This window comes from Gouania willdenowi, chromosome 10 (genome assembly GCF_900634775.1).
Source record: "Gouania willdenowi chromosome 10, fGouWil2.1, whole genome shotgun sequence".
Lineage (NCBI taxonomy): Eukaryota > Metazoa > Chordata > Actinopteri > Blenniiformes > Gobiesocidae > Gouania > Gouania willdenowi.
In genome coordinates this window covers 27,286,155-27,298,877 of record NC_041053.1, presented here as the reverse complement: position 1 = coordinate 27,298,877, position 12,723 = coordinate 27,286,155, and positions in this window count along the sequence as shown.

Sequence of the window (12,723 nt, the reverse complement as noted above, 5' to 3'; positions counted from 1 at the left end):
ACGATACACTGGAACAAGGCGGCTTTGTGGGGGATGAGTAATACACGTGCTCTTTTAGAGGGCAGGCTTTCTGACAAGTGTTTTTTTCTTTTAATTTGTTTATTATTTTACATTTCATTTTACATCTCTCTTCTTTGTTTGTTAACTACACTCCCCCTTTTTTTTTTATTGGAATCACTTTGGAAAGAGGAGGTAAAGAAGTCAGAGAAGTGGTCGTCACACACTCTTCCAAGTGTGTTTCAACGGTGAAGTCAACTGCAGATCTCTTACTGCACATAATGCATCCTTGTTGTGTTAACCTTTTCTGACTGTAGATAGGCCTACACAACGTACTGTAAGTAGTGGTTTGAAGTCTATAGTTTAACCTCTGTGCCTTTCAGTCGGCTTAGTCATTGCCCTGCAGCAGAAATAACTGCTATGATAACCTTAGTTTATATCTCTATGAACACCTGTGTATGTCAGATAGAGGTAGAGGAGGCGAGATTTGGCTCTGTGTGTGTGTGTTTGTGTGTGTATTTGTTATGCTGGGTACAGAGCTGTGGCTCACATTACATTACATTAACTCTTGCCGAAGCCATGCAGGGTGGGCTGACAGCCTTCAGAAAGTCAAAGTCACACACTCACACACACACAGCTGCTGCTGCCTAGAACAGCCTTTCATTTGGAGCTCAGTGTATACATGAAAGAGTGCAGTCTTTAGTGTGTGTCACACACAGTGAGATCTCGTTCGTTTAACACACAGCCAGGCTATTGAAAAAGCTCAAAGAAGCAATCATTCTCCATTTGTTTTATAAAAGCTGTAGTGTTTTCCAAGCCTTCTTTGCTCTTAATTAAAACATATGCATGGGTATAAGGACATCAGTCAAGATCAGCAAAAACTGTCAAGGCGCACGCAGCTCAGCATCATTCTCCCTATTCCTCACTTGCCTGTAATTTAGTTGCAGTGGTAGAAACTAAAATTTGGACACCCAATGCTTTTGTGATACCCACCATTAAACTTAGATACGCTAAGGATACACAAAGTCAAACTGTAAATTAGTCGATTTAAAAAATAAACATTTAAAACAAGTGCGCCCAGAGAGCACCAAATATCCTCTTTGCCAGATATTGGCAGTTATCTGGATCAGTGATGCTGATCGTGGTATTATCATCATTCACAGCTTAAAGGTTTGTAAGAAATGTCTATCCCCAATAATAACGATAGATTGTGGAAGTTGTAATTAGCAAAGACGACGACAACTTCTCACTTTGAGCGCAAAACATGTGACATGTTTATTCACAGAAAACAGCAGTACTATTCTCTGGCGCCTACGCATAACAAGCCATCACTCCATATGTTATAGTGGTCCATAAAGGGACCGCACTGTTTACATCAGACCTTGAACCCTGAATACCAACGTTTCCATGTAATGGTGAATACTGTCAATAGTCATGTCGGCAGAGATCCCTAAAACGTGAAACTTGTTGGGGTAATTGAGAAACCAACCCAACATAACTGAGACAAATTATAAAGTACAAATACAAACAAATTTCAATTAATTTATTTCAGCTAAAAACAAGTTTCTGTGTTATTTGTGCCCCAACAACAAACAATGCCTAATCTGTTTGTCAGTTGTTACTGAGCAAATGGAGCCATAATGGTACAGGTACAGAGAAAACAGCTCTTGTGTGCTGGGGTTTCGATTGATGAGGCTCATTGTGGCAGAGCAGGAAGCTAATGGGTCAGAACAACAAGTCAAGCTGTTGTAAAATTACTCCCCCCACTCCTCGGTAAAAAGCCCAACATGACATCTTAAACTTCAGCCTAGTGCACTTTGAAGAAACGAGTGCTTAATAATGGCAAAATGTGAGACACTATAGCTTAAGAGTTTTTGTCACTGTCGCATGCAAAAGGAATTAATTCTTTGAGCAGTCACTCAACTTCACAACACTCGTATTAAAGATATATCAGAAATCTCACGTTTCTTTACATATTACACAAGTTACATACATTATTAATGAGAGGCTGCAAAGCAGTGCATTGTAGTGTCACAGGTCTAAGGGGCAAAAATGATGTGTCCTCCCCAGCTTCGTATCTTGTGTAAACCCAGTGTTAGACTGGTGTATGTAAAGCGGGGTATAGAAAATAAGATTTAATTTTTACATTTCACAAAATGAACTTCCTGATGAATTGTTTGGAAACTTGTGAGTCAGCAAACTTGTTATAAACCAAATTTGTCATCTCAGGGACGCTTTCACGGGCATTTGTCTTTGTAAACATTCGGCACACTATGCAGTCACCAGAGGCACGGTGCATAGAAATGTTTCATTTTAGCGTTTGTAATTTTTTTTTTGTTGTTGTTTGGTTTCTTCTCCACAGAAAAACAGCTGCTCAGTGCAGCAGAAAAAAAAGAAAAATTAATGAGGGCAGTGAGACTAATCAAAACATAAAGCTAAGCCTCATAAAGCAAACAGGGTGAAATAAAATGGAAACCAAAACAGGATCTCAATAGTGGACTGTAAAGTTGCTGAGTGTATTAAAAGCTGTTTGAGGATTTATCACTTTGATTAGTGCTGGAAAAGGTGTTCTACTCTGGAAAAAGGAGGGAAAAACAAGAGCAACACCTTTGGTAACACTGAATTATTTCTTTAACCAAGTGTTTGTGAATTAATCCACTGAGACTGCATCACTATGACCCATTCAGCTCTCAGCATCACTCCAGTTCAGGGGTCTGCAACCTAAGGCTCTGGAACCTCATGTGGCTCTTTGACTCTTTTGCAATGGCTCCCTATAGCTTTCAAAAATATTGAAATGAATGATTTTCTTGCAGAGGGTTTTAATGATTAATGATTTTGACACCAAATAAAATCATGATATAACGATTTGTCAACCTAAAAATAAATCACATTGTGCAATAACTACCACCTTCCTACATCACCTCCTCAAACATCTATAGACCAACTTTCCTGCACCTGTGGCTAACCTTAAGTTTTAAATCCCTGGTAAGATAACTAAACCAACAAAAACACTATTCTGGAAGTAAATATACATTTTAATTGTGTGGGGACAGATTCATTTAACCGCCAATGCGCAGGTTAAATATGCATGCTTGATATGTGGCAAGAAATTAGCAATAATATGTGTTGACTGACATTATGTGTTATCAAATTCAAGTTATTTTTTATAGGCCTTCAAATACATTATCTAATAAAATATTCTTTACACAACATTATTCGTTATAATTTAATACACCATGTTGTCTTCAATAAAAAGGTATTTTTTCGGCTTCGGAAGGACTTTAATCCAGGTGAGATGTTGCCAAATGGCTCTTTGAGAGTAAAGGTTACAGACCCCTGCTCTAGTTCAACCTGGTCAGACTCCATCATCTGTAAAACAAAGATTAATAGCTGTAATATCTTACTTCACCTTAAAGCATCACTCTGTCTTCTACACTTCAGTTATGAAGACATCACTTAGCCTATAGACATACACACATTCTGAAGTTGTCCATTTTGAAATCTTTTGTTAAATCTTACACTAAAAGAGCAAACTATTCAGTAAAGAAAACACCTGAAAGTAAATAGTGTGTCTTACTTTATGACCAATGTTTTACCTGTTTTACTTGATGCGGATCATATGGGTTATAATGGACACTGAAGGACAGGATTTGGCCACTCAAGCCTAACACATGTTGGTCTATATCAGATATGGGTAACTGGTGGTCCAGGGGCCATTTTTCCCCCATCACAAGAAGTCAAAGATCTGAAGAAGTGATGAAGTCAATGAGCTGAATCTTTCATAATTTGTTTATTATTGATACATTAAGAAAAAGAAAATGAGGTACTCGCTCTATTTCACTTGTACAGATTACCATGAAGAGGGAAGTCAGAACACTCGACCCAATAGCTGACTGAGGATTATGATTTTAACGTTTAATCCAAGCTACAGTTCCGGTAGACAGTCTGCGGAGGCAACAGTACAATTAATGGGATAATCCGCAAAGCAGAGACCTTCTGGCGTTGTGAGCTTCATGCACAGGTGAGCAGTCCAACGGGTACATAGTAGACAGTGTCTACTCATCAAGAAGAAACACTGGAATACTGCTCATGGTAAAGCAGACAATCTGGCAACTGAGTGGTGTCAGGGAGAGCTAATGAGCAGATGAAACACAGCTGAGCAGGTAGCAGCAGTAAAGGTGGCACAGATTACCCACAGAGGAAGGTGACCTTCAGAATAAAATCATTCATCAATGTCCACATGAGTCAATCATACAACTTCATCAATCCTTCAACATAGCAGAGTAACCTATAACATATTCAATGAAGTTTCCTGAACCAATCATTGTGCAGCAAATGTAGCTTCATCCTCTGCTCTCCAACAGCTGCTTCATGAACCTAACAAACACCACATTGAGTGTGAACTTATCTAACAGTCCATTAGCCTAGCTCCTCTGACACTCAAGAGCGTCTCTTGTTCATAGAACGTGCGCTAAACTCCGCCAGTCTTTGCTAACTGTTCAATATGAGTCACGTACGTGAAGCTCTGCTAGCTTCGCCTATTAATTACTTGAATAATGAATTATAATTAATGTTGTCAGATTATGTATAATACACTGATTCTATGAATACTGTCAGAATGTTAGCTTCTAACCTGAATTCGTGTGTAGAGTCATTATTAGGGTAGCTAGACTTTGTAAATGTGCAAAAACACACACACACACACACACAGAGTGGGCTGGACTCTGAACTGTAGGTAGAAAAGCACCAGAAGAACAAGGGAGTCAGAGAGAGTAAGAGGTCTCAGCAGTTCTTCTGAGAAACTTGTGGCTTGAAATGTTACGTCTTCTTCATTATGAATGCGTGTACAATGTAATGAAAAATGAAGATCTCCAAATCTGAATAAATAGGAAACATCATTCTGGACCATTATCCACTTGTTAATCTGCACGATGGGAAGTCATTTGGCTGTGCCACGGCCCAGCGTCCTCTCATCTACCTACTAAAGCTTGCCCATCCATTACATGCTTCCACTTGACAACACTTGATTGTCCTACAATGTACAGACGGGACGAAGTGTTTCTCTCTTTCTGGAGGGCTCTCTGCTTTGCCACAGAAAAAAACCATTGAGGTATTTTTGGCAGAAAGTCTTAGACATCATGAAACTTGGAACTGACAGATTTTTGTTTGTTTGTTTGTTTGTTTTTTGCTTGTAAATGTTTTTAGGGATGGAGACTTTTTGTTCATGTAGTCAAGGACTAGTTTGCCTGATTGCTCGCTAATCTGGACATAATGATTCTAGCGAATACTACGAGTTTATGACTATAAAAGGCTGTTTTTTTTGAGGATTTTCAATGTAAAGATCATGTTCATTCCTCAATACATTGGACCATATACACTGTATGAAAATAGATAGATTACAAATTTAAAAAAAAGCTTTTTTTAAATGTAAGTAGATAGTTTAGCATTTGAATTGTCAATAGCTGAAAACCTAAACTTCTGCTTTTTCCCTTTCACAATAAGAGGTGAAAATTTGATTTGATTAGGGAGAATGTTATTAACAGTTTACTGTTTTAACATTATACAACACCTTACATTTGTTTTAGAAATTAGCATAACCACATACCAAATGATTTTTAGAAATAATTAGTATCATTATTAGATAGCCATGTGCTCAGCATGAGTGCTAGTAAAGTAAATCCAGGTAATAGTAGCTGTAATCTACATGAACACTTTACAGCTGGTGCATTCTGCTCCGCAGTTTGCCTGTCCTCCATTCTCTCAGTTAAACACCTGATTCAAATCAGCAATCAGGCATAAAGCGAGGGCGGAGTGGATAAAAAGGCTGTTACTTTACATGTTCCTTTTCTTTTTTCCAAAGATTTTATCTGAATATATCAAGTCAAACAATTAGTGTCTTTGTTCAGAAGAAAATAGAGCAGCCATGACAAAGCGAAGCACAGCTGTTGCAGTTTTTTGTTTTGTTTTGTTTTTTGTATAAATGCTGGCGGAAATGAGGCGATCACACATTTATAGATCATTTCTGGAGATGATGTTGAACGTGTCTGCAGGGGACGTAGCCAGTGGGAGATGCATGAAGAGGCGTAAATGTTTGTGGGAGAATGTGTGCCCTGCAGCAAATGGTAAGTGAGGCTGCAAGTTTTTCTGTGAACATGCACTTCCAAGGATGTTTTTTTTATGAATAATTTACTTGTGCTGCATATGCATAGATATTTAAAAAAAAAATGACAAACTCAAAAGCAGGTGGGAGGCCAGGTGTGAAGAAATTGTTCATAAATATGCACCTGAACCATCATATCATTACAGCATTCAAATGAAGGGGAGACATGCAAGTGACGTTGCCATTAAATGAACTTGTGTTATATCACATTGAAAACTTCCAAGTGTCAAAACTAAGCGGTTCTCAGATTTGTACGTAATTTCCTTGTGGCAGACATGATGGAAAACTCAATCCCAGTTTGCTTGAGCTCCACTTCCACAGTCGTCTCCACAGCAGCTCCAGCTCCCCACCAGCAGCAGCAGATGTAGCCACAATACTACTGCTGAGCCGTTTTTGCTGAGCCATGACAAATGCAACAGAACCAGGGTGACACAAGATAACCTTGGCATCGCGCATTCATACGCTATAGACACATTAGGCACAGACACAAGGACAAATTCAATGTGTCACTATGGCAACGTCATCATTTTTTTAATCCCTGCTAGAGTCATAAAGTCATGGGATCGATCTTTGGATTCCAGTTTTGGGGTGTGTTTCATTAGCCTAATAGCTTCAGGGAGGGACCTTCCACAGCTAGACTTTAAATGACATCCAATTCTATAGTCTGACCCTATGATCACGATTGTTCAATGATATGACAAAAAAGTAGTCTGGGATAAAAAAAAAAAAAAAACAGGCTATCACAGAAAAATGACTTATTGACAGTGAGTTACAGGATTGCAATGTGGAGGAAACGGAAGCCTGGATGTACTCACTCCAGAACCAGATGTATAAAACTTTTACAATGCAATATTTTTATCATGGTGAAAATTTGTCTTGTAGAACATGTGTACCTTTCTTGTCAAAAGTATTTACTGTTGGCAGGGGTCACAGCACAAGGAAGGATTTGAACAGAATAACCAGTTTACAGTTCTCCTGGAACTCTCAACCCATTCAAGCAGTGATAAGATTAAGGGCATCTTATTTTATTTTGTTTGTGTGAATAGTTTAATTTAGTGGAACTATTTACATTAGGTTATTACATTTTTACATCATTTTTATTATTTCATTATGTAGTTCTCCTCAAAGTTCTGCAGACAGACTGAGAAGTCTTGCTGATGCAGTGGAGCTTTTGTGTCTGTTTGTCCGACTGCTCTCTATTTTATGTTCTTAATCACATTTCCTTAAAGTAATGTTTTATAGCTGTTACCTGATACCATACCAAAAATATTGCTATCCTAAATATGTTTGCAGTGAAAATGGGATGTCCCTACATTCTTGCCCTGATTGCAGAAAAGATATTTCCTCATTTTTCCTCTACTGAGACAGGAACTGTATAAATACATACACTGGAAATAGCTCTCCTCTCTCAGCAGAGCCTCTCTGGACCAGTGGCCAGATTTCCAACACAAAAATGTAGGTCAGATAAGCACAGACATTTGATCGAATTATCGTATTGTTTCACATTTAGTTAAAAAATAAACAGTTGTTTAAATGACTTATTATACAAATTATGCTGCAGTTCCTGGAGCTCGAAGGGAATGCTGTGAATTGATTCTGCCACTAATACGTTAACAGCACACCTGTTTAGTCCTGGGTGTTTGCGAGGCAGTGCCCATAAATTGGTTTGTGTTCGTTGTGTTCCCAAAGCCATTCCTGAACCACTGCAGTATTTGCATGAAACTTAACAGACTACCTGGAAGACTTCAAGGCGATTGTGTTTGTAAGGTGTTCCTGCTTCTCAGTCAATGGGTTCATTTCAATCAGAAGTGTAAAAAAAAAAAGGAGCTAGAGGAGGCTGCAGGCGGCGGATCAAAACACCCAGGAAAACAATGAGACTTTGGGGTGCCGTGCATCTGGACAAATGTGACTGATTAGAAAAAATGAGTGATGTTAAACAGCAGCTTGCAGTCTGACATGTTAGATTGCTTGCTAAACACTGCTCATGGAAGCCTGACAAATGCAAAAAAAAAAAAGTTCCTGGTAAGTCATATACTACAGAAACATGCCTAGTAGGTATGGTAGCTACCAGTGGAAAAAGACCTATGAACTGGGAAATAGAAGGTAAAAAGTATTTCTATTAAAACCCTTATTGCTAGCAGGAGTGATCCCTGTGTACCAGAAGCTTATTATTTCTGTAAACAAGGGCAACCCTTTCTTTGATCTCATGATCTGTGACATTTTCACCAGTAAACCACGTTTAATTTCTCCAACCACCTTTGATATAAAGAGACCATGTGGCTGCATGCTGGTAACACCTCTGAGGACATTTGTCACACTTTGCTTGCCAATTTTCCTGCTTGTAGCATTTTGTTTTGGAGGTCAAAATATTCTCATTCTGCCAAATTTCCAACTGACTAAAAGGTGGCATCATGAAGAGATAATCAGTGTTATTGTAGTTATAATATTTTAGGTGATCAGTCTGAGGAGAGTTTAACAAGTATTAAAAGGTAAAAGGCATGCTTTGCCAAAACATTCATTCAATTCTCTCTTCCATGCCTCATTTACTTTGTTGTAAGACATCCGGAGCTGTTCTCCTGAACGGGCATGTTTTCCCTTAAGACTTGTGTTATTTACAAGTCTCTAATTAATGGCGAGCAGGCAGTTATTTGGCTAATTGGCATCCAGTATCTGTAAAGCTACTAAAAACCTGACCAACATCCAATCTTCTGCTCAGGTTTGTATTGGGTCGACGTCAAATCCTTGTTTAATTTGATTGATAATACGAGTCAAATGAAATGACTGATACATTTGTCTGATACAAATAGAAAGGAAGGCTGATATGAAAACCAAACAACTGCAGCAATACATCTGAAACTATAGCTTAAATCGCTCCTCTGTGAGCCAGCATCCAAAAAGTGACCTGTTCAATATGTGACATACAATATTTGAAAGGTGGTCATTGTTGCATAACTGCAGTATTATATGTAGGCCAAGTTCTTCATGTCAAAAACTAGAATTTTAACTAAATATGAATGCCAATTCCCGACCAGTGTTCAGCGTTCACAATTTTTTTTTAAACCAGATTTACAAAATTGTACATACTCACACCTGCGAGCACTAGATGTTGGGTTATGAGGTGAATACACATGTGCAAAGTGCTAGGTGGAATGTGATTAATGATAGGGAGAAGTGCTTGGAGGTGTGTGTGTGTGTGTGTGCGGTTTTATCAATCAGATTATTTTTGGCTCATACACTTTTAGTATAAATTCTACACGATGTCCTATGCATCTTTGGAATCAGGATCTGCTCAGATCACTAGGTTTGTCGGGACTTTCATATTTTTATTGGATAATTTAATCAATTAAAGTCAAATAAAAATCTACTTTAAAAAAAAAATCCTCTGCACAGGAGGCGATGGATCATAGAGACTGCGATCATCACATTAATAAGTACGGCCCACATTAAACATGCAATAAGATGATGAGTCTATCATCATTTTTATCAATTTAAAATCATACAACATTCACCATAATATTCTGTTTAATATCCTTTGTAAATACCACATTAAAGCCATAGATGGTGAGATAATGTATAACAGACGTCGTGTTAACTCCTTTTTCCATTCTTCTGTATTTGTTGAGTGTTTTAAAGCACCACAAAAAAAAGGTTTGTCAATTTCAGCCTTTGAAACCTTGATAATAAACCCAGCATGCATCTGACCAGCGACTCATCTTTGGCTTTGTCTCCACAAAATCCCACAACATGGATAAAAGACAAGAGGAAATGAGAGACGAGAGGAAAAACCAGGAGAGTCTCAGAGGATAGAAACGGCTGCCGAGAGAAATTTAACCCAAATGTCTTTTATTATAAGTCTCTAGAGTGGCAATACACTTCAAGGGAAATTGATTTACATGCAATTGTCTTCTGATTAAATCCTAATGTATTTTTACACCTCAATGATTAGAAAGTCTTCCATGCAAGTCCTGGTTCACGCCACGGACTGGCAGCAGTATACTGTAGCTGAAGGACAATGACCATGTATGATACAATCTGCAATGCATTGAATTTATAAAATGGTTCATTGGCTGTTGTCTGAAGTCTCAGTGGATTTGTTGTTACTGTGTGGTAGGGAGGTTTGATTCCCACCTTCATATATGTGCTATAGATAAACTAAACATCCCCATGGTGCGCCACACCACCCATTCAAACAGCTTTAATTCTTATTCCTATTGTCCCATGGTAACTCATAAACACAGTGAAAAATGAATGATGTTCAGAAAACTATTTACAACACATTGTTGAATCCAATCACATTATCCCTGAATTCCCATTGGAGGAGCCTCAAACATCCATTAAAGCATCAAGACTTTCAGCTACCCTCCACCCCAGAGAGAACTATTTCTGATTTTTGCATGTAGGAAGTTTTCAAGGTTGACGTAAAAGATCTCATCATCCTTTGTTATGTTTGGTTAAGATAAGTGGATTTCCCATGGTTCCCTTGACAGATCAATGACACATTAAAGTGCCAAAACATCCTGTTCATCAGGAAGGAACAACAGGGGCAAGTTTCAGAATTAAATGTTTTTGCTTGCATCTCAAGAGGAGTCTACCATTATCCTTTGAGGGGGGAATGCTGCAACCCACTTCACCACTTAAACGTTATCCTTTGAGATGTCCTTTTTCAAACAGTAATTCAAAGACATGCAGTATTTGTCCTGACAAGTCCATAAATCTGTCTGCAAATTGGTTTTTAATTATTTACAGATGAATTCCGCATGGGGTCAAAGCAGACAGGCATGGACGGATCCACCAAAAGTTTAGTTGAGAAAAGTTCACAAGATCTTTCACACATCATCAACACGTTCTTAAATAGATTGAAGGAAATGTGAACTTTTAATTGTTTGGGGCTTTAACAGCTATGGCTTCCTTCAACAAACCAAAAATATGTTAGGTTGATTGGAGTCTCGACATTGCCCGTAGGAGTGAATGACAGAGTAGTGGTTGTCTTACTCTTTCTGTGTGTGTGTGTGTGTGTGTTGCCCTGTGACGGACAGACCCCCTGTCCAGGGTGTACCCCCGGCCCACTTAGTGCCCAAAGAAAGCTGATGATAGGCACCAGCAGACCCCCGCGACCCTGAAATGGAGCAAACGGGTCAGAAAATGTATGAATGGAAACAGGAATTCCACAGCAACTTGTTAGTAAAGTCATCTGTGTATTTTCAATGAATAATGTTAAAGTGCACTCTTAGTGTTTCTTGCCTGCAATATATATTTACACCATAGAGTGAATTTTTTTGTAGGTTTAATATCTTCACACTTTACACTATGCATGTGTTAATACCTGTATCGAGAATCGGATGCGATACTGAGATGTGTACCCCTACTCGTAAAATATGCTCCATTACCACTGACGTAATTGTAGCCTCAACAAAAACAATGTTGGTTGTGCAGAAGTACTTTAGGGTTGGTTAGAGTGACAATTCTAAGTTGGACTGTAGTTAATGCACAACAAAATTGTCCAGAAGAAGTAAAATTTTATTTTATACTTATCGTATCAGTACTCAATATGAGTACTCAGTTCTGTGTACTCAGTTTGAACAGCAACAAAAACATGCCCACCAACAAATGTGTTGTAAATATGCAGATGTGCATCAGAAATTGACCTTGGAGAACAGAAAAAAAGTTGGCCTGCTCTGATGACTGGTGTTTTCATTTACATGGAGAACAGATGGCAGCATTATGCACTATGGGATGAAGGAGAGCCAGCAATGTAGTTTGATGCTTTGGGTGATGTTCCACTTGGAGCTCTTGCCTTCCATGTCAATGGTACTGTGATGTGCAGCTACACTCTTATGTGATCTTAGAACAAAATAGGCTAAGAATGAATCTGAAAAAGACAGTGGGAAAGGTTGGTCTTTTAACTTTTCAAATACTTTAAATCTTTACTCTGTACTACACGTGACTGAATTACGCATTGTGGAGGACATCTGCTTCCAATGCCTTGGTGCCAGGTAAGCAAAGTCCCAAAAAAGCAAAAAAAGGTCAGGAGTGTTGGTGACCAAAGCAACATGACAGATTTAATGTAGGCATATTGGGCTCTATTCTCCAGTCTGGACTTAAGCGCTTTTTTTTTACGAACCTGCAGTTACGTGACTCTCTCCTGCGCGTATTCTCCGGTCCAGGCTCCTGACATGCCCACCGCGCGTAAATCAAAGCGTGTTGTCTGTGAATGAAGGCAGTCTGAAGCAAAGGAGTTGGACTGGGCCATGATGTAATTTTTTTGGAGTTGTCTAGTAATCACACATGGAGTTTTCCCGATGCTTGTAAGTCAATTAAATCCGTGACAATGATAAAGTGCTAAATTCATGGAAAATGTGGCACCAGCGGACGCGTTTTATTCCCCCGAGTCAGAATCTGTTGTTTGTTTTTGGCTAGGGGCCGAATTGTACCCTCTGGAGGCCGCAGAAGTTTGGTGTGCTTCAGCAGCAGGGTCGGGTTTATGCTAATGATGGCTCCGTTACATAACGTGGCTATGATTTCTGCCGCGCCTATTAAATCCAATGCTTTACACGGACTTTAAGCAG